Source organism: Martes martes, assembly GCF_963455335.1.
Source record: "Martes martes genome assembly, chromosome: 13".
NCBI lineage: Eukaryota > Metazoa > Chordata > Mammalia > Carnivora > Mustelidae > Martes > Martes martes.
In genome coordinates this window covers 42,031,509-42,056,462 of record NC_137901.1, presented here as the reverse complement: position 1 = coordinate 42,056,462, position 24,954 = coordinate 42,031,509, and positions in this window count along the sequence as shown.

The following is a 24,954-nucleotide window of genomic DNA, read 5'->3' as shown; positions in this document are numbered from 1 at the left end:
AAAGTACATACAAGGCTACACCTACAATTTATAATGTATATTGTAAAAATTTCTCAATACCCTATAACTTTGCTGTCATTATTTGTCTTAAATTTGACTAAGCACAGTTTCTAAGTAGGGCTGTCATTGTTCAATAGGAATTGCACATAAATAAGAGATCTGGCTTCTTCACCCATTTTGTGCATGCATAAGCTAAAATTATGTTATAACCTACATATGAAGGATTTGAAAAAGCTAAAATAACAATTTTTTACCAGTATTCAGATCAAAAACCTCAACAACATCCGTGAAAGCCAAGAAAGTATTATAAGCATTCCATAAACATTTGTTCAATTACAGAAGCTTTAGTTAGTCTTATTTTGTTTCTTTTCTTTTCTTCCTTCTTTCTTTCTCTTTCTTTCCTCTCTCTCTCTCTCTAGCTTCCTTCTTTCCTTGCTTCCATCCTCCCTTCTTTCCTTTCTTTCTTTCTCTTTCTCTCTTTCTGTTCCTCTTATCTAAACCAGTGAGATCTACTCTAGTATATAAGCTCATTCATAAGCATTCTATACTCTGTAGTTTGTAAGGTGCATAGATTTAGATAAAAACAATTAATTGCATCTTCTAAGTTGCTAGAAGCACGTGCTTACCAGGTTGATTTAGAAGCCATTAGAGCCAGAGAAGGAGAGTTCCCACAAGTAGTGACTGGACTTTATTTTCAGGATGAAATCCAGAGTCACAGACAGAAATGACATGAATTAAAAGCACACCCTAGCAGAGGAAGAGCTCCTTAGGGAGCCATAGAAAAATAGTATTCTCCTCTTATTAGGAGTTAGCAGTCTATTAAGAACAGGGTAATAATTATAGACATAAACAAAAAATTGGATGTGGCTTAAATGTGGTGAATATGGGCATTTTAAAAATAATTTACTAATTATATTTTTACTACTATAATGATTGTTATTAAACTTATATCAAGCACTGATCATTAAAATAAGTACAAATTTTCCTAAGCCAATAAAAATGCCCTTGAATAAGAAAGAGGCCATAAAGTGAATTATTTGAATGACATTATTTACTTCATTTCTGTCACTTCCTTGTTTAAATTCCCTAGTTTCAAAGTCTTAATTCCTGCTTTCCACTGTATTTCAACCTTCCTCCTTATGGTACTTATCTCTCAGATGTCCTACATCCTAGGATGAACATACTGTCTGCCTACCAGAATACACCCTGATTTTTATCTAGGCCTTGCTATGGCTTTGATGACCTGCAAGCAAAATGGGTATAGTTATTTCCATAATATGTACTTAGTCCTCCTTAGCTCAGACATTTTCATCCTAACAAAATGTAATATTAAAATAACCTATTGAAGTGCTATTAGGGAGAGGGACTGTAAACTATCACTTTCCCTTAATTTTTCTGAAATTGCAATGAATAAACCGAATGAGCATGCTTTCAAAAGTTTAGATCAGACAGGACTCTAGTTGCAGCAAGTGATTTAGTAAATCTTCATATGTCATTATTTGGAAGAAAGATTGATTTTAATTTTATTTTCTATTGAAGCATCCATCATCTAATTATTTTGGAATCATACAAATATATTCATAATGGATTAACACTGTAGGTAAGTCTCTAGGACCACATACAGAAAGTTAAGTTTTCTTTGGCTTTTGAGATGCTGAGTGTTTAAAAACATGGGTTTGTAATCTAATGCCAAATCTTGAACTCTACTATTTGCAGGTTATATAACCTTGGGTAAGCTATTCACATGAGAAGGGAGAATAGAGGTAGAGGGAGGCAAAAAACTACTAAAAAGGTCCTTATTGCATAAAGGAGACACATTTGCTTAAAAAGTATAGCAGTACAATGTTAATATGTTGTTTCCTTTAAAGAAAAACAAACATCTTCAGCAAAAACATTTAATTCTATTTAATTTATTACTCAAATGGGTTTAAGACATATCAATAAGGTAAAATTAGCACAGAATGATGTAAATATCAGTTTAAAGGAAATTTCCTTTTGTGGACTATCTCATTCCTCAAAAAAATGAAACGTGACTTTACATCAATTCTGTGATATGAAAATATTCGATGAGTTAGTACATATTTATTATGTGTTAATGTGTAGTTCACGACATTTGACACTTCATAACCATGTGTATTCTTGGTTGATGGAATAAAAGTTCTCTAAATTCTATGTCTTAGTAATTTCTAAGCTGATTTTAATTATATTTGAATTTATGGATAAAGCATTTCTTAGCAGGTTTATGAAGGAGATAAGTTTATGCTTCTAAGCAAGATATTTATGGCTTTGCAAATAACCATGATAAAGATATCTTGCTAGAAATATATCCAGTTTAAAGGAAAGAAAAGAAAAACAAACCCATTCTTGACTCAACTAAATCTGATCTAATTCTACTACTAAAAATGTTATCAGCCCTATATATTGATACATTTTTTACCAGTAAAGAAAGTTACTGTGACTAATATTTGATTGAAAAGGATGTTGCAGCTGTTAGGGGAAAAAAAGGAAAGAGAAAGACACGAGATGCTTGTTCCTTGGGCTAATTTGCTGCCTCTAACCTTGTATTTGTTGACCCTCACCTTTTGTCCACATTTTCCTCTCACCACAAGTACGCTCTCATAAATTTCAGTTCCCAACCTTATTACATTTGAGATTGTAAAATGCCAGAAGCTATGGTGCTAAAAGTGCTGCCTCTCAAACAATTTTCTCCAATGATATTAACCTTGAATGCAAGAGATGTAAGTGATGGAGAGTTTACAACACCAAATAAGTTATAGTCTATTTAGTCTAAACCCTTCATTTAAAGGAAAATGACTAGATTTGGAGGTCAGCGGAACTCTATAATCACACTGACATTCTTGGCCCTTTGATGACTGTATTTAACTACCACAACAAAAACAACAAAACCACTGTGATTGTAGATGTGTTCTCATTTAAGAAGTTGCTGTTAAAATTTAAGGGAAAAAGTTGACCTAGTTGGCTTACTAATATCAGATGACTCGATAAGGAGACATCCATGAACATGATGGTAATTCACATGAGGTAAGTGTGGGAGATGTACACTTTTGGCTGATATACATTGACTACATCAAGTGTGGTTCAATTAAATCCCATTGTTCTAATAATTATGAATAATATCTAAAACCATGTGAAGTAAATATTTTGAGGTTTTAATGCCTTCATCAAAGATGTGATTTTCTTTTTTTTAAAGTAATCTCTACAGCCAACATGGGGTTCCAACTCACAGCCTGAGATCAAGAGCTTCATGCTCCACAGTCTGAGCCAGCCAAGTGCCCCCATGGTGAATTTTAATATTATGGTGTTATATCAAAAGTATGAAAGTCAACCAGTTCTGTTATAAAATATTTTTGAAATCTAGTAATTTTCAAAATCCATAAAATTCAGTTTGAAGATTATGAAATTTATAAATGTTGTTAGTGCTAAACTTTTGAATGTAACTGAATATCCCCTTGCTTAGATTCTTCCCAAGAGGGTCAGTACCAAGACTCTCTCCCTAGCCGTCAAAAGTGTTGGCTGCTAATGGCTAACAGCTATACGTTAACTTGGGAACTGGCCTTGGTCAAAGGGACTGCCTACCTTGCTCAGGGTTGTGTACCCTCACAAGAGAGGTTTGCATCCTGTTCCTGGACGACGTGGGAGTACATATAATCAGGGCTTTTGTCACAATTCAGGACACCTGAATGTCATCCTAGCTTCAGAGCTTCCTATGGAATTGACAGAGATCTTTGTTCACTACATTGCCCTTCAATTTTTCTCTCTGCCTAATCCTGTATGACTCATTCGAGTGTTGTGCTCTGAAGTACTCTTCAATAAACAAACATACCACTTTCCATCTCAGAGTGTTTTCCCAAGGAGTCCATCCTAAGAAAGATGGTATTAAAGACAGATGAAGAAAGCAAGCTTTAAAATGTGATTTTGGAGCCAGATCATCTCTTAGGCAGCTGGCAATTAGGACCTCATAGATAGTGTTAGTCCTTGGTATGCCATAACAGAATAATCATTAAATAAAACTTTCACTAGTAATGGGATGGGATGAGATGTTAGGGGAAGGGTATGCACTATCCCTGGCTGCTACAATATTCCAGCGTTCTCAGAAGTTCTCAGAAAGTAGAGATTATGAAGACAGTAGCATTAAATACGGTGTTGAATACAATAATTTGCAACAACAAAAGCAAAGACAGTGAAGGACACTGGAATAAGATAAAACCAGAGGATGATTAATAAAAATTTTAGTGCAGAGTTGAAATATGTTCCTGAGGAACATATTTAGTTTATTTTCTCCATTAGCCACAAAGTAGAAAAGCTACTTTTAGTATAAAGATTAGTCCCCAAACTTAAAGGATTGCAGTGGCCTAGAGTGTCATCTGTGACAAGGATGAGGGCCTTAACTGGACAGAAGAAGGATCCTAAGAATTAGAATTGGTGACATTTTGGTTGGATTTCCCTAAAACATGGAAATCTCAGATCTTCCTGAACTCTAAAAGCAGAAATGTCATGTTCCTCCCTCTCAACTAGTACTCCCACACTATTTGAAGGTGACACAGAGGCCTCTATCTTATGAAATAACATCAGCCCACCTCTCAGGATATACTTTCATCTCTCCTCCTAGTCACCAACCAATGTCAGGTTGCAACCTAACCCAGCTACATAGGTACTGGACCTGCTAGGGAAGGAAATGGACTACATCCTAAGGTTGCTACAGAATCTAGGCACCATGTAAAGATAGGCAATGGGAGAGTACATAGGAACTGGGTTCTGAAGGTAAAGGATAATGGAAGGAGGGCAGCATATAAAGTTGGGTTGGAATAGACATAGGCATACACTTTCAACTTAGCAAGAATCCCAGGAGATGGTGCTAACACCATAGTACCTTGGCTCAGTGGTTGCTATATGGTTTCCATCAGGGCTGCTGTATAGTTTCCTAAAATGCAGTAGGTGAAAGCTTCCCAATTAGTACCACTCTAGGCAGTGCATGCGCGATTCATTTAGTGTGGAAAATAAATAGTACAAGTCTGTAATACAGATTCATGGGCAGTGGTAAATGGCTGGTCCCTAATAGAGAAAAACTAAGGCAAGAAGGTCTAGGGAAGATGCATGTGGAAACATTTATGATTGCAGACAAGTTAAGAGCTTTTTACCACCCATTAATGCCTTCCAGTGAGCATCCACAGTGCTGTAAAACCAGGTATTCATAATGGTTTAGCCATTTGTTATCAACCAGCCTCAGTCTTAAGCTTTCCCAGAACTGAGATGAGAGCATGAACAGAGTGACTTTTGGAGCAATAGTGAAGAACACGCATTACTAGCAAGAAGCACCAGCATGGGTTGCCAATTCAATGATCATTACATGGCCTGTAATGATGCCGGTGAAAGTTGGAGCAGCCCTATGTATTAGTTATTGTTATGACATATTGTTATGAAAATACTGTAAACCTAGTGGTTTAAAATAACACAAATATTTTAACATAGTTTTGTGGGTCAGAAATCTGAAATGGATCTTGCCAAGCTAAATTAAGGTGTTGACAAACTGTGTTCCTTTCTGAATGAGCTAGGGGACACTCACTTTCCTTGCTTATTTAGGGAAGTAGCAGAAGAAGATTGTGGGGCACAAAATCCTATCTACAACATTTTAGCTTACCATCATTTCCAATGACCCCTTTATATTTCCTGTCCTTGGTCTCTGTGGATTTAGATATGCTGGTTTCCAGAGGGGTGGGTGGATGGGGGGGGGGGAACACTATCACCAGAGGATGAAGAAAGTTTCCTATAATATTTTAGACTAATATATTAGTTACTTCAGACTCCCATAAAAAGGACAAAGAAAAGGAGTCACCATCCTGGCAGGAGTAATTGGCCTTAATTATCATGATGTAGTATACATGTTGATATATAGCAAAGTTATGGACGAATGTTTGGCACCTAGGTACTTATTGGGGATATATTCTTCTACTTCATTCCTAATACTTATAATACGTGGATAAGTAAAGCAGCTATGAGCTGAGGATGTCATTGGGTTGTACCCTTGACGGATGAGGGTCTGGGTCACACTACTCAGCAGATAAAAGAGAAGAGGCATGATAAGTATCAGCTGCAGTTGTGAGACCAGTTGCAGTTGTGAGACTATTGATCATTTACCAGCATTCTTCTTATAGATTTCTCCACAAAAATAAATCAACCAGAATTCTAGAGGAGCTATTTCCAATGAGCTGAACCTATCAAGTGGAGCAAGTGGATCTAAGCCATGCAATATGGTAGACTCTTAGTATGTGCTGTGGTTCACTAACAAGATGAACTCACTCTTCTGCAACATTGGTGATATTATCTCATAAGAATTGCCCTCAGATAAAGGGAACCTGACTCACACAAAGTTATCCACGTTTCCAGGGGGCAGTCCATATCTAATGATGGTTCAACTGGAGGTACAAAAGGCTAGCCACTCTACCTCATTTGGGGACATCTCTTGGGAATTTTCTAGCTTCAGAGCTCCTCATAGGATTGATCAAGGCTTTTATGGTGACTGAATCTTTCTTCAACTGTCCAGTTCTATTTTTTCTTACAGCTGTTGTGTTCATGGCTGCTAGCCCAAAATATCTCAGAAATCCAGTGCAATTTCTGAGAAAACTCTGCTCAGATACCTTATTTGCTCATTGAAATGCTTTCTTCGTAGACCTTCTTCAAATATCGACTTTGAAAAAAATCTATTTTATTTGCGTTGAGATGGTACTTTCAAAAATGATCTAAGTGAGTTATTTTAATGCTAATAAACTACATAAGCCAATTCAAGGAAACACAGTGGATACCAAAATATCATGCTTAAAAAAAAAAATGTTTCCATTGGCCATAGATTTTGGCAATGTCTACTTCATAGTGTTATTAAAGATTTTCTTGTGAATTCTCCTTTGAAATAGATAGGGTTATCTACAGCAGCAGAATCTTTCCTAATGCTAATGCTAATAACTCTCATGCTCAATCCATTTGTTAATATTATTACTAAATAAACAGAATAACCATTTAAAATTCAGTTCTGGAAATGAGCTCGGTAAAAATAATAACATTTAAGAAATGGGAAAATATAATATGAGTGGAACCACACTGTGAAACTGGCAAAAGGATTCCCACTGGTTCTAAGTGCAATAATTAGTGAGAAAGGTAGTCAGATAATTTAATCAGATACAGTGATAGGCATTTGCGTATGAGTGCCTTACTAAAAGACATTTTTCTTAAGTTCATATAATTTTCTTGGTATGTCTGCATATTTCTCAAGTTTCTTATACAGACAGTGCTTTGATCATTTGAATCTGTGTTACCTTGGAACAATAATCTACTGTTAGTTCTGCAATACTCTTAAATAAATAAGAGGACAAAATTTTTGAGAAGGTAAAATATAACTTGGAAAATATTTATTTTAGTTCATGACACATGGGAATCAATGAATATTGGTTGCTGCAATTACCACTTTTTTTTTTTTTTTTTAAAGTTTAAACCATTTCTTCAACAAATAGGTCAGTGTATAAATCATGGTGTTTTTGTTTGTTTGGTTGGTTGGTTGGTTTATCCTTTTAAATATTTTACTTATTTATTTGACAGAGAGAGAGTCAGGGAGAGAGGGAACATAAGCCAGGGGAGAGGGAGAGGGAGAAGCTGGCTTCCCCCTGAACAGGGAGTCCAATGTGGGGCTTGATCCCAGGACCCTAGGATCATGACCTCAGCCAAAGGTAGATGCTTAATGACTGAGCCACCCAGGCATCCCAACTCATGGTATTTGGCCAATGAAAATAATATTTATTTTTGTATGATTCTTACTATGTGTCAGGCTTCTAATCATCTTTTCTGTACTATCTCATTTACCTTTCACAATAATCATACTGGGGAGCACACTATTGTTGACATCATTATTTCCATGGTTTTATAGATGAATAAATGACAACCCTCTGTGTTGTCACATTCCCAACATGCACACAATGAGTGAGTAGCAAAATTCAGGATTTGAATCTAAGCCATCTAATTTTAAAATGTCATGCTCTGGAGCTCTAGTCTATACTGTCTCCTACATTACTGGATTAGAGTTGCAGGTAAAGATTAGAGTCAAAGAGAACCATCTACTTGGAGAGCCGATTTAATACCCAGACACTCAGATCAGATTTCTGCATTTTCTAGCCATTTAAAGGTGCTGTCTTGGAAACAGATTCTCCAGGCCCAGTCTAGTCATCAGATGACTAGCTGATCAGTAGACTCAGCTGAATGAAATCTCATAAGAAACACAGGACAGACTCATCCATGTGCACGGCTCCAAAAGTCCCAAGCCACAGAAACTGAGATAATAAATACTGCTTAAGGTGATAAATTTGGAGATAATCTGTCATGCAGAAATAAATAACAAACATAGAAGAGTTACTAATAATCTCTGAGCTATGAAAAAAAAATAGCCAGTTAAAATATTGGAAGAGGGATATTTTCCAAGAGCTCTGTGAGCAGCAGCAACAGCAGCAGCAGCAGCGACAGAAGCAGCAACAAAAGACACATCTTTTCAACTGCTGCATCCTAATTATCTATATCCTTCTGATATTAAAGTTGGAGACACAAAAACGTTCAAGTTCCTATTTCCCTTCTTGTCCTCCCATTTTATTCTCTCTATATACTTCATTTACTATTTATTGATTTGGATAGGCAGATAATTAAAAGAAGGACACAGATAAAATCATCTTAAAACCCTACATAACTTAAATAGAGAAAACTACCTTTTAGAACCACTTATTTAGAAAACTACCTTAACATAGACAATGATATGTGGAATTTTCCACTGGTTTTCACTGAAAACCACTAGAGAGTATGCATTACTCAGGACCAACTACTTCAACAATATTAGAAAAATAGTGGAAAAGTCCAGGTCCTACTTTGGATGTTGTGAACATTATTACTTTCATACACAGACGAAAATGTGTGAAATGAAAATATGTCTATGATTTAAACATACTATGAAATTAGAAAATTTATCATGAATGAGAAAAAGTCTCATTTACTTTTTCAAGTTCTCCTTTGTGAACCAAAACACAGTTTAAATTATTAGGAAGAGTTGTAGGTATATTGATATAGTTTGCATTAAAATATCATTAACTTGCTTTTATGGTTATTAATTCTAAATAACTGTTTGATAGTATGCATTTGTAGTACATTTTCAGTAAAATAAGACAAGCCATTTTTCCAATATGTAATGTGCAAGAAATGACCACTGGCCTTCTGTAAGACCAACCACAGTAGATATATATATAGACTCATTTGGAGGTAGAGGTGGCATTGTACAAAACAAGGGGCAAGAGAATAAGTGAGAAGCAAACTGTTCTAGTCCTTCTTCTATCAAAAACCAGACTTACCGCAACTATTAACCCATCAGTTACTAGTGTGCTTGTGTAATAATAAAGTGGTAATAAGAGCCAAGGAAATGATATACCTGTACTTAAATAAAAATTACAAAATCAAGCTCATGTTTACTTGTTTCCTTTTTAAGCAGTTAGATACAGGAAGTCAATTAACTTAAATATAAGAATTCAAATGCAATAAAAAATTAATGAAATTAAATTATAACAACTAATGGTGGAGACAGTCCAAGATGGTGGAGAAGGAGCCCTTAGTTTCATCTGGTCCCAGGAATTCAGCTACATAGCTATAAAAGCATTCTGAATACCTGTGAACTCAACCAGAGTTCTAAGAAAAGAATAGCTGCAGATCTACAAATAGAAGAGCTACCATTTTCTGCTAAGTAGGAGGTGTGAAGTGAATCTGAGGGGATATATGGGAAGATAAACCACAGAGGAAGGGAGCCTCCCATCAATCAGCATCAGAAAGTGATATAGCAGCAGAGCACAAAATCAGAACTTTTAAAGTTGAGTAAGGGACTTCCCTGCCTGAAAGCAATCAAGTGGCAAAGTGGGGTGGAATCCTAGGTGGGACAGTGTCATCTCAGGATCCCCAGGGTCACAGGAAGACTGGGGGTGCCTGAGTGTGGCAGTGGAGTGGGGAATCTGGCTGCAATCAGTGAGCCCAACAGTGGGTTCTTAGCTCAGGGTTGCCATAAAGCAAGAACCATGGCATGATCGGGCAATTGCTCTCCAAGCAGGGTCCAAGCAAGTGACAGAACTGCCACAAGACTCCCTCTTCCTTCCCTGGAAGGAATGTCGCAGGTGCATACTCTAGGAGTTTGCAGGGTTTGAAGACTCAAAATGGGGTTGTGTGCCTGAGACAGAAATGCTTGGTCACAGGCTGGGTGAGCACAGAGTGGGGATGGAGACCGGGAAGACAGGAGTGATTGATTGCTTTTCCCTGAGGGAACACTGAAGAATGGGGCCAAGCTTTCAGCTCTGGAGCCGGAGATTGGGAGGCCATCATTTTCATAATCATCCTCTAAAGCAGTGTGGGAAGCCTTCAGGGAACAAAGTCCACATAGAGCAATCCCGAGCAGCTTACTTCGACTGGCTCCCTGGCAAGGGCGTTGCAACTGCACTGGGGGCAAAGACACCTGAGGATCAGCACAGCATGCTCCTCCCTCAGAAGATCAGCAAGAATATCAGGCTAAGACCAAGTTTACCAATTGTAGAGAACTGCAAAACTCCAGCAATTGGGGAAAATACTATATAGAATTCATGGGTTTTCCCCCTATGATTCCTTAGTCTTTCAATTTTAAATTTTCCTCTCTTTCCCTTTTCAACCAATTTCTTATTTTATTAACTCTTTTTTAAATCTTTTTTTAAAATTTTCATTTTTACATTTACATCCTATCCTTTCATTGTATTTAATTTTATTTTTGTATATATATAAGTTCTTTCTTTACAATTTTGGGATGCAGTTTCTTCTAACAAAAAGGCCAAAATACACTCAGGATATAGTGTATTGCTCTGTTCTGTTCACCTATCTGTTTATATTCCTTTTTTTTTTTTTTTTTTTTTTTTTTTTCTTTCTGGTCTTGGATCTCTTCTGCTTTGTTTAGTGTATATTTCTCTGGGGCTGCTGTTGCCATTTTAGTATTTTGTTCTCTCATTCACCTATTCTTCTCTGGATAGAATGACAAGACAGAAAAATTCACCTCAAAAAAGAGATAAAAAAGAGGCAATACTGACTGTAAGGGATCTACTCAGTATGGACAGAAGTAAGATGTCAGAACTAGAGTTCAGAATAACGATTATAAAGATACTACTGGGGTTTGAAGAAAAAAAAAAAGCATATAAAGCACTAGAGAATCCCTTTCTGGAAAAATTAAAAAAAAAAAAAAAACCTAAAATCTAATCAAGTGGGAATATAAAAAGGCTATTAATGAGATGCAATAAAAATGGAGGCTCTAACTGCTAGGATAAATGAGGCAAAAGAGAGAATTACTGATATAGGAGGCAAAATGATGGAGAATAAAGAAGCTGAGAGAAAGAGAGATAAACAACCTCTGGATCATGAGGGGAGAATTCGAGAGATAAGTGATATCATAGAGCTAAACAATATTAGAATAATTGGGATCCTAGATGAAGAAAAAAGAGACAGAGAGAAGGTATAATGTAGAAAATTATAACAGAGAACTTCTGTAATCTGGGGAAGGAAACGGGCATCCAATTCCAGAAGGCAAAGAGAACACCCCTCAAAATCAATAAAAATAGTCCAACACCCCAACATATCATAGTGAAACTGGCAAATATCAGAGACAGAGAGAAAATCCTGACAGCAGCTTGAGACAAGAACTCCTTAATCTACAGGTAGGAAAAATAGACTGGCAGCAGACCTATCCACAGAGACATGGCAGGCCAGAAAGGACTGACATGATATATTCAGAGTGCTTAATGAGAAAAATATGCATCTTAGAATACTTTATCCAACAAGGCTGTCATTCAAAATAGGAGAGATGAAAAGCTTCCAGGACAAACAGAAACTCAAAGAATTTGTGATCACTAAACCAGCCCTGCAAGAAATATGAAAGGAGATCCTTTAAGCAAAAAGAGAGTCCAAAAGTAACACAGACCAGAAAGGAACAGAGACAATATACAAAAAACAGTGACTTTACAGGTAATACAATGGCACCGAATTCATATATTTAAATAGTTACTCTGAATGTAAATGGGCTAAATGTCTCAATCAAAAGACACCGGGTATCAGATTGGATAAAATAGCAAGACCCATTAATATGCTGTCTGCAAAAGGCTCATTTTAGATCCAAAGACACCTCCAGATTGAAAGTGGGGGGTGCACTAATCATGCTAATGGAGGTCAAAAGAAAGCTGGAGTGACAATCCTTACATCAGACAAAGTAGATTTTAAACCAAAGACTGTAGTAAAGGATGAGGAAGGACACTATTTCATATTAAATGGTCTATGCAACAAGATCTAACAATTAGAAATATTTATTCCCCTAACATGTGAGCAGCCAATTTTATAAATCAACTAATAATGAAATTAAAGTAACACATTGATAATACTTCAATAACAGTAGGGGACTTCAATGCCCACTCACTGCAATGGACAGATCATCTAAGCAGACAGTCATTAAGGAAACAAGGACTTTGAATGACATACTGGGCTAGATAAACTTTACAGGAATGTTCAGAGCACTCCATCCCAAAACAACAGAATACACATTCTTCTCGAGTGCACATGAAATATTCTACAGAATAGATCACATACTGGGTCACAAATCAGGTCTCAACCAGAATAAAAAGACTGGGATTATTCCCTGTGTACATTCAGACCACAATGCTTTGAAACTGGAATTTAGTCACAAGAAGGAATTTGGAATAAAAATTAAAGAGTATCCTACTAAAGAATGTGTCAACTAGGAAATTAAAGAAGAATTTTTAAAAATCATGGAAAAAATGAAAATGAAAACACAACTGTTCAAAACCTTTGGGATGCAGTAAAGGCAGTCCTAAAAGAGAGGTATATTGCAATACAAGCCTTTCTCAAGAAACATGAAAGGTCTCAAATACACAACCTAACCTTATACCTAAAGGAGCTAGAAAAAGAACAGCAAAAAAAGAACCTTACACCTAAAGGAGCTGGGAAAAAACAAAAAAACAAAAAACAAAATAAAACAGCAACTCTCCTCCTAAACCCAGCAGGAGAAGAGAATTAGTAAAGATTGAGCAGAAATCAATGAAATAGAAATGAAAAGAACAGTAGAACAAGTCAACAAGCTAGGAGTTTGTTCTTTGAAAGAATTACTAAGACTGATAAACATCTGGCCAAACTTATCAAAAAGAAAGGAGAAAGGATCCAAATAAATAAAATCATGAATGATAGAGAAGAGATCACAACCAACACTGATGAAATGCAAACAATTATAAGAACATATCATGAGCAACTATATGCTAACAAATTAGGCGATCTGGAAGAAATGGAGGCATTCCTAGAGATGTATAAACTACCAAACTATCAAAGCATCCACCTTTGCTTCAGGTAATGATCCCAAAGGCCTGGAATTGAGCCCCACATGGGGCTGTCTTGTCAGTGGGGAACCTGTTTCACCCTCTCCCTCAGCACCTCCCCCTGCATGTTCTCTTTCTCTGTCAAATGAATAAAATCTTTTAAAAAATAAATAAATAAACTACCAAAACTGAAACAAGAAGAAATAGAAAACCTGAAAAGACCCATAACCAGTAAGGAAATTGAAGTAGTAATCAAAAAATCTAAGAAACAAGAGTCCAGGGCTGGATGGCTTCCTAGGGGAATTCTACCAAACATTTAAAGAAGAACTAATACCTATTCTTCTGAAGATGTTTGAAAATGAAAAGGAAAGGAAAACTTTCAAACTCTTTCTATGAGGCCAGCATTACCTAGATCCCAAAACGAGACAAAAACCCCACCAAAAAGAATTACCAGCCAATATTCCTGATGAACATGGTTGACAAAATTCTCACCAAGATACTAGCCAATAGGATCCAATGGTACATTGCAAGGATTATTCACCACAACCAAGTGGGCTTTACTCCTGGGCTGTAAGAGTGGTTCAACATCCAAAAATCAATATGATACACTACATTATTAAAAGAAAGGACAAGAACCATATGATCCTCTCAATAGATGCAGAAAAAGAATTTGACAAAGTACAGCATCTTTTCTTGATTAAAACTCTTCACAGTGTAGGTATAGAGAGAACATACCACAATATCATAAAAGCCATCTAAAAAAGTCCATAGAAAATATTATTCTCAGTGGGGAAAAAATGAAAACTTTTCCCCTAAGGTCAGGAACATGGCAGGAATGTCCACTCTCACCACAACTGTTCAACATAGTACTAGAAGTCTTAACCTCAGCAATCAGACAACAACAACAACAACAACAAAAATAAAAGGCATCCAAATTGGTAAAGATGAAGTCAAACCTTCACTTTTAGTGGATGACATGATATTCTATGTGGAAAACCCAAAAGACTCCACCCCAAAATTGCCTAAACTCATATAGGAATTGAGAAAAGTGGCAGGGCTTAGATCAATGCACATAAATCAGTTGCATTTCTATACACTAACAATGAGACAGAAGAAAGAGAAATTAAAAAGTTGTTCCCATTTACGTTTGCACCCAAAACCATAAGATACCTAGAAATAAACCTAACCAAAGAGGCAAAGGATCTGTACTCAGAAAAATACACACACACTCATGAAAGAAACTGAAGATACACACAAATGGAAAAAATGTTCTATGCTCATGGATTGGAAGAACAATTACTGTTAAAATGTCTATGCTACCTAGAGCAATCTATGTATTCATTGCAATCCCTATGAAAATACTTTTTTCACAGAGCTGGAACAAACAATCCTAAAATTTGTATGGCACAAGGAAAGACTCCAGATAACCAAGGGAATGTTGAAAAAGAAACACCAAAGCTGGTGGTATCACAATCCTGGACTTCAAGCTCTATTACAAAGCTATAATCATCAAGACAGTATGGTACTGGCACAAAAGCAGACACATAGATCAATAGAACAGAACAGAGAACCCAGAAACAGGCCCTCGACTCCATTGTCAACTAATCTTCAACAAAGCAGGAAAGAATATACAACGGAAAAAATATAGTCTCTTCAATAAATGGTGTTGGGAAAATTGGACACCTACACACAGAAGAATGAAACTGGACCATTGCCTTACACCATACACAAAAAAATAACCATACACAAAAAATAGACCCAAAATGGATGAAATATTTAAATGTGAGACAGGAATACATCAAAATCCTAGAGTAGGGGGCGCCTGGGTGGCTCAGTGGGTTAAAGCTGCTGCCTTCGGCTCAGGTCATGATCCCAGTGTTCTGGGATCGAGCCCCACATTAGGCTCTCTGCTCAGCAGGGAGCCTGCTTCCTCCCTTCTCTCTCTGCCTGCCTCTCTGCCTACTTGTGATCTGTCTGTCAAATAAATAAATAAAATATTAAAAAAAAAATCCTAGCGTAGAACACAGGCAGCAACCTCTATGATCTTGGCTACAGCAACTTCTTGCTAGACAAGTTTCTAAAGGCAAAGAAAACAAGGACAAAAATGAACTTATTGGGACTTCATTAAGATAAAAAGCTTTTGCATAGCAAAGGAAACAGTCAACAAAACCAAAAAACTGACAGAATGATAGAAGGTATTTGCAAAAGTCTTATCAGATAAAGGGTTAGTATCCAAAATCTATAAAGAAATTATCAAACTCGGCAACCAAAGAACAAATAAGCCAACCAGGAAATAGACAGAAGACATGAACAGGCATTTCTCCAAAGAAAACATCCAAATAGCTAATAGACACATGAAAAATCCTCAACATCACTCAGCATCAGGGAAATAGAAATCAAAACCACAATGAGATAGCACCTCACACCAGTCAGAATGGCTAAAATTAACCACTCAAGAAATGACAGATGTTGGAAAGGATGCAAAGAAAGGGAAACCTTCTTACATTGTTGGTGAGAATGTAAGCTGGTGCAGCCACTCTGGAAAACAGTGTGCAGGTTCATCAAAAAGTTGGAGATAGAGCTACTCTACAACCCAGCAATTGCACTACTGGTTATCTACCCCAAAGATACAAGTGTGGTGATCCGAAGAGGCACCTCACCTAATGTTTATAGCAGCAATATCCACACTAGCCAAACTATGGAAAGAGCCTAGATGTCCATCGACAGATGAATGGGTAAAGAAGTTGTATTTCATGTGTGTGTGTGTGTGTGTATACATCTATACGTATATATACGTATAGATGTATACACACACACACAAATGTATATGTATGTATATATGTAATATACATGTATGTATTTATATTTGTATATACATAAATACATGTATATATTTATACGTGTATATATGTACATATATATGTTTGTATATATTTATACATATATACACATATATCTTTGTATATACATATACATATAAATATATACATATATATTTGTATATGTGTATATATTTGTGTATACACACACATACATACACACACACACACAAAATGCAATACTATTCAGCCAACACATATTGAAATCTTGGCATTTGCAATGACATGGATGGAACTAGAGGGTATTATGCTAAGTGAAATAAGTCTATCAGAGAAAGACAATTATCATATGATCTCACTCATATATGGAATTTAAAAAACAATACAGAGGATCACAGAGGAAGAGAGGGAAAAAATAGGATGAAATGAGAGAGGGAGACAAACTGTAAAAGACTCTTAATCCTAGGAAACGAGCTGAGTGTTGCTGGAGAGGAGGGGCTGGGGGATGGGGTAACTGGGTGATGGACATTAAGGAAGGCACAACTGATGAACCATTGACCTCTACCTCTGAAACCAATACTACATTATATATTAATTAATTGAATTTAAATAAAAAGAACAAAATAAAACTAATGAATCAAGGGAAAAATAAAGAAAATAGGGAATCAATATATATCCTAAGTCACCTTACATTTGGTATTCAGACATGTCCTTGGACAAAAATTTTAATGCTTGCTCCATTAATATGATGGTGAGTATTAATGACAGAGGAACAAACGTGCTGAAACAGGAAGTCTCTCAACCTATGTTGCCAATTATCTCAGGGTAAATTTTTTGCTGCCATGATGAAGTCTGTTTTCCTTTATGAACTATGTTTTTTATGGTTTTAGGATTAGAATTAGTAAGAATTTGGAGACAGCTCTAGGTTTGATGATGCTTAAATGAATAAATAACCATGGAAAAATAATTTTATCTCAGCAGTCCTCAGTTTGATGGCTATGAATTGAGAATATCTGTTCTGACTCAGGAGTTGTTATAATATATTTCAAAAGGCTTTGAGAAGTAAAAAAAACAAAAAAGTCTAAATAAATATAAATGATCAAGATTACAGTTTCTATCTCACTATTGAAATCTAAAAAAAAATCATAACAGGTGGATTAATGAAAATGTAAGTAACTTCAAAAAAAAAACACTTAATGGTATAAAAAAAGGGAAAACAATAAAGCTCTCTCATCTGTTCAGCAAGAAACTACTTTGACAAAAATGCATTGAGTTGAGTACTACTAAGTGCCAGGTACTTTACTTAGTGTTATATATCCAAAAATAAATAACATATGTTCCAAGCACTTATGCAACTCCTTGTCTAGTATGGAGAACAGCTGTGTAAATAAAACCTGTAAAACAATGCAATTAAATATAAAACAGAACTATCTTCTGGGGAAAAAATAGGAGGAATAAAAACCTTGATTTGAATAAGTCAGAGATTTCACAAAGGCAAGGATATTTAGGCTGTCCCTTCAAGAATCATTTAAAAAAAATCATAGGTAAAGAAGATGAGACTGAATCAGATGAAATGAGAACATGTACAAAAACATGGATATGTAGAAAAGAATGAGTATTCGAGGGCTAAAATTTATGGAAAGTAGAAGTGGATGTTCCATGTTTGGTTCAATTACTAGCAATATTATTTGAAATAGCTCCATCTGTGAAAGCTTGGTAAAGGCCTTTAGCAAACAGTTCATTTCTCTTGTTTTTCTTTGAAAAAGAAGTAATAATTATATAGGCCTGAGAGAAGGTAATTAAAGTGAAGAAATTAAAAATGAGAAAATATTAGGGTAGTAAGAGTCTTTCCCCTAGCAGCCAGCGGCCTGAAAACAAAGAAAGAAAATAGATTAGTTTTAATTACACTTTGGATTTTGTCCTTAATAGATATCCTTCCCAATTTGCACTGAATAAAACAACTGTTATATTTGCTTGCTACTGTGTGTGTGTGTGTGAGAGAGAGAGAGAGAAAGAGAGAGACATTGGGACAGAGGGTTAGAGCTCATACACAGGTAGATCAGTACTGCTTTACAGAGACTGCATGCATCTGATAAATGAATGCCTGAATCTCCATTTTCTTATCCAAATTTTTGAAGAACTATTGAATTTATATGGAAGAGGTATCTCATAAGAATGTTCTACATTAAAAAATCTTATTACTTTCTATGTTATAATAAATGTAACATGAAAGCAAGCTGATTGCTGTTTTTTTTTTTTAGTTATTAATTAGGATTCCTTTCTCCACTAAAATGTAAGAATCTTCAAATAATCTAATGTTTACCCCATCTCCATCCAGTTGTGAATATATTTATGCCTGTTCCATTTTAGACAAAGATTATTTGACCTTATGCTAACCCATTTATTATCAGGACTGTTCCAGGTCCCTTCTCACCACCCTTCTGTGTTCTTTCCTGATCCCTTCAAGATCCTCATTCAAGATTCTCCCCATGTCCACAGAACCATTATTGGAAATCATGGTTTCTTTCTTCTGGTTTCATGATCAAATGTACTTATGGAAGAATCCCTTACTCACTTTCCATCTTCTAAATAACAATACAGAAAATGAAATATTCTCCACATTTTCAAAATTTTCTATGATTTATTTTCTCATTTTACAGTTGATCCTTACACAGTTTGGGGATTTTCATAGAACAGATATGAGTGCTGCTCATTTTGCAAATGAAAAAGGAGTGATTCAGAGATGCTAGATCACCCCCTTTACCAAGATAAAAAGTGGAAGAGTTGAGATTAAACACATATTCCAAATGAAATGTGCTTCAAATCTTCCCCGCATCTGGAAGCAACTTAGGACATTTTAAAGTTGCTAAACTTTATTTCTTATTTTATGTTCAATTCTAATCGACCTGCATCTCTATTCAGTAATGTTAGCCTGCCCTTCCTAAAATTGATTTTCCTTTTACCTACTTATTTCTCTATTATTTCTATACCTTATGTTTAATCTCTCATTTTTACTATTGTCTGAGCAACAGTCATATTTATAATGAAAGTGTGGACAACAAGGAACACTCCTTCTAGAGTTACAAACAGTGGGTCATATTTTCTCAGAAAACAAAAATCAAAGGTAACAGCAGCAAGATAAAATCAGCATATGTGTTCCAAGAACTAATTTTAGAGTCCATTCCATTCTTACACTAATCAAAGAGACAGAAAACTGTTCTGCGGCAACTTTTGGAGACAGTTTTCACTGGACTGATGGATGACTCCACTAAAGAAAAAGAATTCTAGAAGCAAGTCCATTGGTAAACATTGCTAACCTAGGTAAGAAAGGAAAAAAAAATAATTAATTAATAATTAAATAAAATAAATAAAAACATAATAATTACTAAAATAGCACCTATGTGGCTGCTATTATTGAGATCATATTCTAAAAACCCTATTTACTTTTAGGAGTAAGTCCATAATTAGTTCAGTTATAGACTCACATTTAAGTCATATTCCTAGGCTCAATTAGTTGGTTTATTGTAAGATTTCATGATGCAAAAATCAGTATTTTGGATGAATTCTGTGCATTTCATGTTTACTGCTAACTTGAGATAATGACTTTTGATTTCCTTTTTTTTTGAAGGTACTGCTTCATAATTAATTAGTTAATTTTTAATTTGGGGGTACTGGTGATTTTCCATTTCTATTGTTTACTGATGGCATTAATTATTTTTTAGAAAGTCTGTCATGTTTTATAATTTAAGACATTATTTGAAAGACTTTGTCCAGATTTACTGAAATATAATTGACATATAACATTGTGTATATTTAAACTGTGTATCATGATGATATATCATGATGAATACTCTTCTCTATCACAAAACGATTATCACAATAGGGTTAGTTAACGCTTCCATCAAAACACTTCACATACTTAACAATTGTGTGTGTGTGTGTGTTAAGAATATTTAAGATCTACTCTGTTAGCATTTTTCAAGTATATAATAAATTACTGTTAACTACACTCATCATGTTGTACATTAGATCCTCTTATTCATTTTAAGAAAGTGGAAATCCATATCCTTTGACAAACATCTCCTTATTCCCTGAACCTCCTACCAGCCCCAGGTTACCCATTCTTCTCTGTTTACATGAGGTCAGCTATTCTTAGATTCCACATATAAGTGATGTGTTTGTCCTTTCTGTCTGACTTATTTCACTTAGCACATTGCACTCAAGATCTGTCCATATTGTTGCAAATGGCAGGATTTTTTTCTTTCTCTGGCTAAATAATATTCTGTTAGATATAATAGATATAGAAGCAACCTAAATGTCCATCTACAGATAGATAGAGATGTGTATATTTATCTATCACAAGTCATTTCCATATATCAGCTATTGTGAATGATGGTGCAGTGATGAACATGAAAACACAGGTATCTCTTTGAGATACTGATTTCATCTTTTCCAGATATATACCCAGAAGTTGGCTACTTGCATCATATGGTAGTTGTATTCCTAATTTTTTGAGGAATCTCCAAACTTTTTCCTCAGTGGTTATACCAATTTACAATCCCACCAATAATACACAACAGTTCACTTTACTCCACATCCTTGCCAATACTTATTTCTTATCTCTTTGATGATGTCATTCTAACATGTGTGAGGTGATACCTCATTATGGTTTTGATTTGCATTTCCCTGATCTTGATGTGGGTAATGTGGAATACCTTTTCATATACCTGTGGCCCATTTTTGTGTCTTCTTTGGAAAAATATCTACTCAGGTCCTCTCCCATATTTTATTGGTTTTTTTTTAAATTTTTTGCTACTAAATTATAGCAGTTCTTTATACATTTTGTACATTAACTCTGTATGGAGTAAATGGTTTGCAAATATATTTGCAACTCAAAAATATATATTTGCATATACAGTCAACTAATATTTAACCAAGGAGCCAAAAATACTCAATGGATAAAGCAAAGTGTCTTCAAGAAATGGTGTTGGGAGTTGTAGATAATCACATGCAGAAGAATGAAACTGGGCCCCAGTTTTTACTGCTCACAAAAATTAACCCAAAATGAATTAAAGACTTAAATGTAAGACCTGAAACCATAAACCTTCTAGGAAAAAACAGGAGGACATCTCCTCATAAAACTGAAAAGCTTAAAAAAAAAAAAAAAAAAAAAAAAAAAAACTGAAAAGCTTCTGCACAACAGAAGAAACAATCAAAAAAATTAAAAGGCAGACAAAGGAATGGGAGAAAATATTTCGAGGATTTTTTTAATGGATTTTATTTATTTATTTGAGAGAGAGAGTGAGATAGAGCACCAGTAGGGAGGGAGGGACAGAGCGAAAGGGAGAATCAGACTCCCCGCTGAGCATGGACCTGAGCCAAAGGCAAACAAGATGCGTAACCCACAGAGCCACCCAGGCGCCCCAAAGATTCTTACTTTAGGAATTCAAAACCAAATATCTATAAATATTGTGAATTCTTTCTGAAATGAGTAGATTTTCATTTTACAAATGTCAACACAAAATTATTGGATTATTCTATATTTATATTGTTATCCCAAACTCTAACTTATTTCCAGATACTTAGGTTGAATATCAGATGTAGAAATACATGATTCTATTTGGAATTAGACTTCTTCAGTTCAAATTTTAGCCCCTTAGTTATCTATTCAACTTCTCCAGGGCTCAGTTTCTACATCTTTTGTAAAATAGGGATACTCATATTGCCCACTTCATAAGGTGAGAATTAAATGATATTAATTAAAGTAAATTGCTCAAAACTGCCTAGTAGACAGCATGTAAGTAACAGATGTTAAGGATCAACTTCTATTATTAAAAATTATTTGTAGTTCAAAACAGATCTATATTTATATTTGTTTATATCGGAGTTGGCACGTTTTTTTTTCTTAAAGGAACAAAGTACATATTTTAGGCTTTGGGTATAAAATGGTCTCTCTCTGGCAACTACTTAATTCTGCTTATGGCAGGAAAGCATTCATACATAACACATAAATAAGTGTGCATGGACGTGTTTTAATAATACTTTGTAGGCACAAACAGGCAGCAATCAGCAGGCTGTAGACTGCCAGCCCTGGTTTCAATGCTGAGAAATAAATGCAATTTGACTCATGATTTCATAGAAATCACTCACTGCATCCTTAAAACTGTTAATTTTTAAGTGAACATTTAAGACTCCCAAGAAGGTATCTTTGCCCACAATTCTTCATACAGTTTATCTTTGTCTTAAGTTCCATGTCAATGTTCATAGTTGTCTCAGCAAAGGATAAAGGTCAACAGAAGGTAAAAATTAATTTTTGTTAAAAAATTAAACAATGTCATACAGCAGTTTTCCACTGTATATTCAGTGCATATTAAAAGCATTTATAACATCCTTTAGGATTACTAAACACATGAGAAATTAGCACAGAACAACAATAAAATGTAAATTACCCTATTTGAGTGGCTTACGTAATCCTCTCTTGGTGTGTAAATGGAATTTTTTTACTCAGGTCAAAAGAAAGTGAAATTATAAAATGAAAAAAAAATTGAAGGGAGGCAGGAAATTTATGTCTTCTCATGTAGGTAGATACCATGAAATTATACTGAAAAACTTGTTTAGATACAATAACTATATGCCCTTAACTGGGGCAGACGCCTCATAATTTACTGAAATAAAAAATCAACAAAATATCAAGTGGTGATTTGTCAAAACACTTAAAGATTTGTTTGTTTTTGTTTTTTTTTTTTCTTTTTTTACACTTGAGGATTTGTGATGGAAGGTCTGGAGGATCAACTTAACAGAGGATTTTGCTGACATGAAAACTGATGATTCTTAATATAAAAATATGAATGTTTCAAATAAGAATAGCAAGATTGCACCAGCTGCTTGAAGATATGAATAAATCTATTATGAGTTTATTTGATAAAGATTATGTATTCTATGTGTTTGAACCAGTGGACTTTAATTTTACTTTCATTTCTATTGCACAATTTTCTACTTCTTATGTCTAATCTATATTATGCAATCTAGTAGTAATATCTCCATACATACCAAATAAATCTTAACTACTTGACATTCATCCTGGCTGTGTACACATACAACCTCTCTCTCTCTCTCTCTCTCTCTCTCTCACACACACACACACACACACACACATAAAGGCATGGACTAAAGTGGCTTTATATCACAAAGAAATTATATCTCCAGGAATTATAGTATCACACAGAATAACCTGCCTAAAATAATTTCAATGGAGTGGCAAATGCTTCTTTTCCATAAGATGTAGTGTTTTTTCTTCTTTTTCAAGTTGTCTTTATGAACAAGGCCTTCTACTGTTACTATTCATGAAATCAACCAGGTACATAACCACAGAGCACAAAGAAAGTACAAAAGGCCCCTCAAAGTTCCTGAACAAGATACTTCCTCAAATTATTTTGAACATTAAACATTTATAGAAGAGCTGGAGATGTGTTCAATCTATTTATTATTCCTCCATACTATATGGTGAGAAATTTCAGTTCAAATAGCTTTGGGAATATTCACTCTTGGATGAGATGATATTATGCCTCTTACAAAGCCTTGAATATTATCCAAATTATTAACATATTACACATGGCTTATCAACATTATATGAAATTAAAGCTTTTGAGTGTACTACCTAATTTAGTTGAAATTTGATGATATAATTTAAATTCACTGGAAAGTACTTTGCAAAAAGTCATCATTATGTCTCACTTCTCTAGCATAGCTATTACACATGGTACAGACAACACATTCATAGAACATCATGATTTTTTATTAAAAATGGGGCATACAATTCCATCATCAATGCATATATTCAAACATTGCAAATACCCTTACATTAGTGAACTTCCCCTTCTCCCCTCTCCACACCATGCTTTAGTTTTAGTGTGGACCAAATATATATATATATATATATAATATATATATAATATATATATTATATATATTATATTAATGATATATATATATTATTATATTATATATATTATTATATATGTCTCATATATATGACATTCAAAGCACAGCTTATGGAGTCTGGTACAACCAGATTTTTTTTTAAAGATTTTATTTATTTAATTGAGAGGGAGAGAGAGAGCATTAGGGGGGGAGGTCAGAGAGAGAAACGGACCCCCTGCTGAGCAGGGAGCCCTATGTGGGACTCAAATCCTGGGACTCCAGGATCATGACCTGAGCTGAGGGCAGTCGCTCAACCAACTGAGCCACCCAGGCACCCTTTACAACTTGATTTTAATAACAAATATGTACTTTAATAGCTGTATGTCCTTGAAAAAGCAATTTTTTAAATAAATTTAAATAATTTTTAAATTTAAATTTAAATAAATTTTTAAATAAAATTTGAGTTTCTACATATGGTACAAAGCAGATAATGATGCCTACCAATATGATCTTTGTGAGGTTTAAGCTAGTTTTGCTAAATGTACTCTCTATAAGTAAATAGTCAATAAATGCTTGGGATTACTTTTTGTATTGACATCATCATGATTTACCACAAAAGCTCTATTCAGAATGGAGAATGAAGAATGGAGAAGCCTGTAGGAAGGATATTATTTTGAGGAGTTAGACCTGAAAGGATACAGAGCCACTATTATTAGCAGGTGCTTGAAGTTGGCCACAGACTATGAGAAGAAACCTAGTGAGAGGGATGACATACATTTTTTCCTATACATAGTAACAGT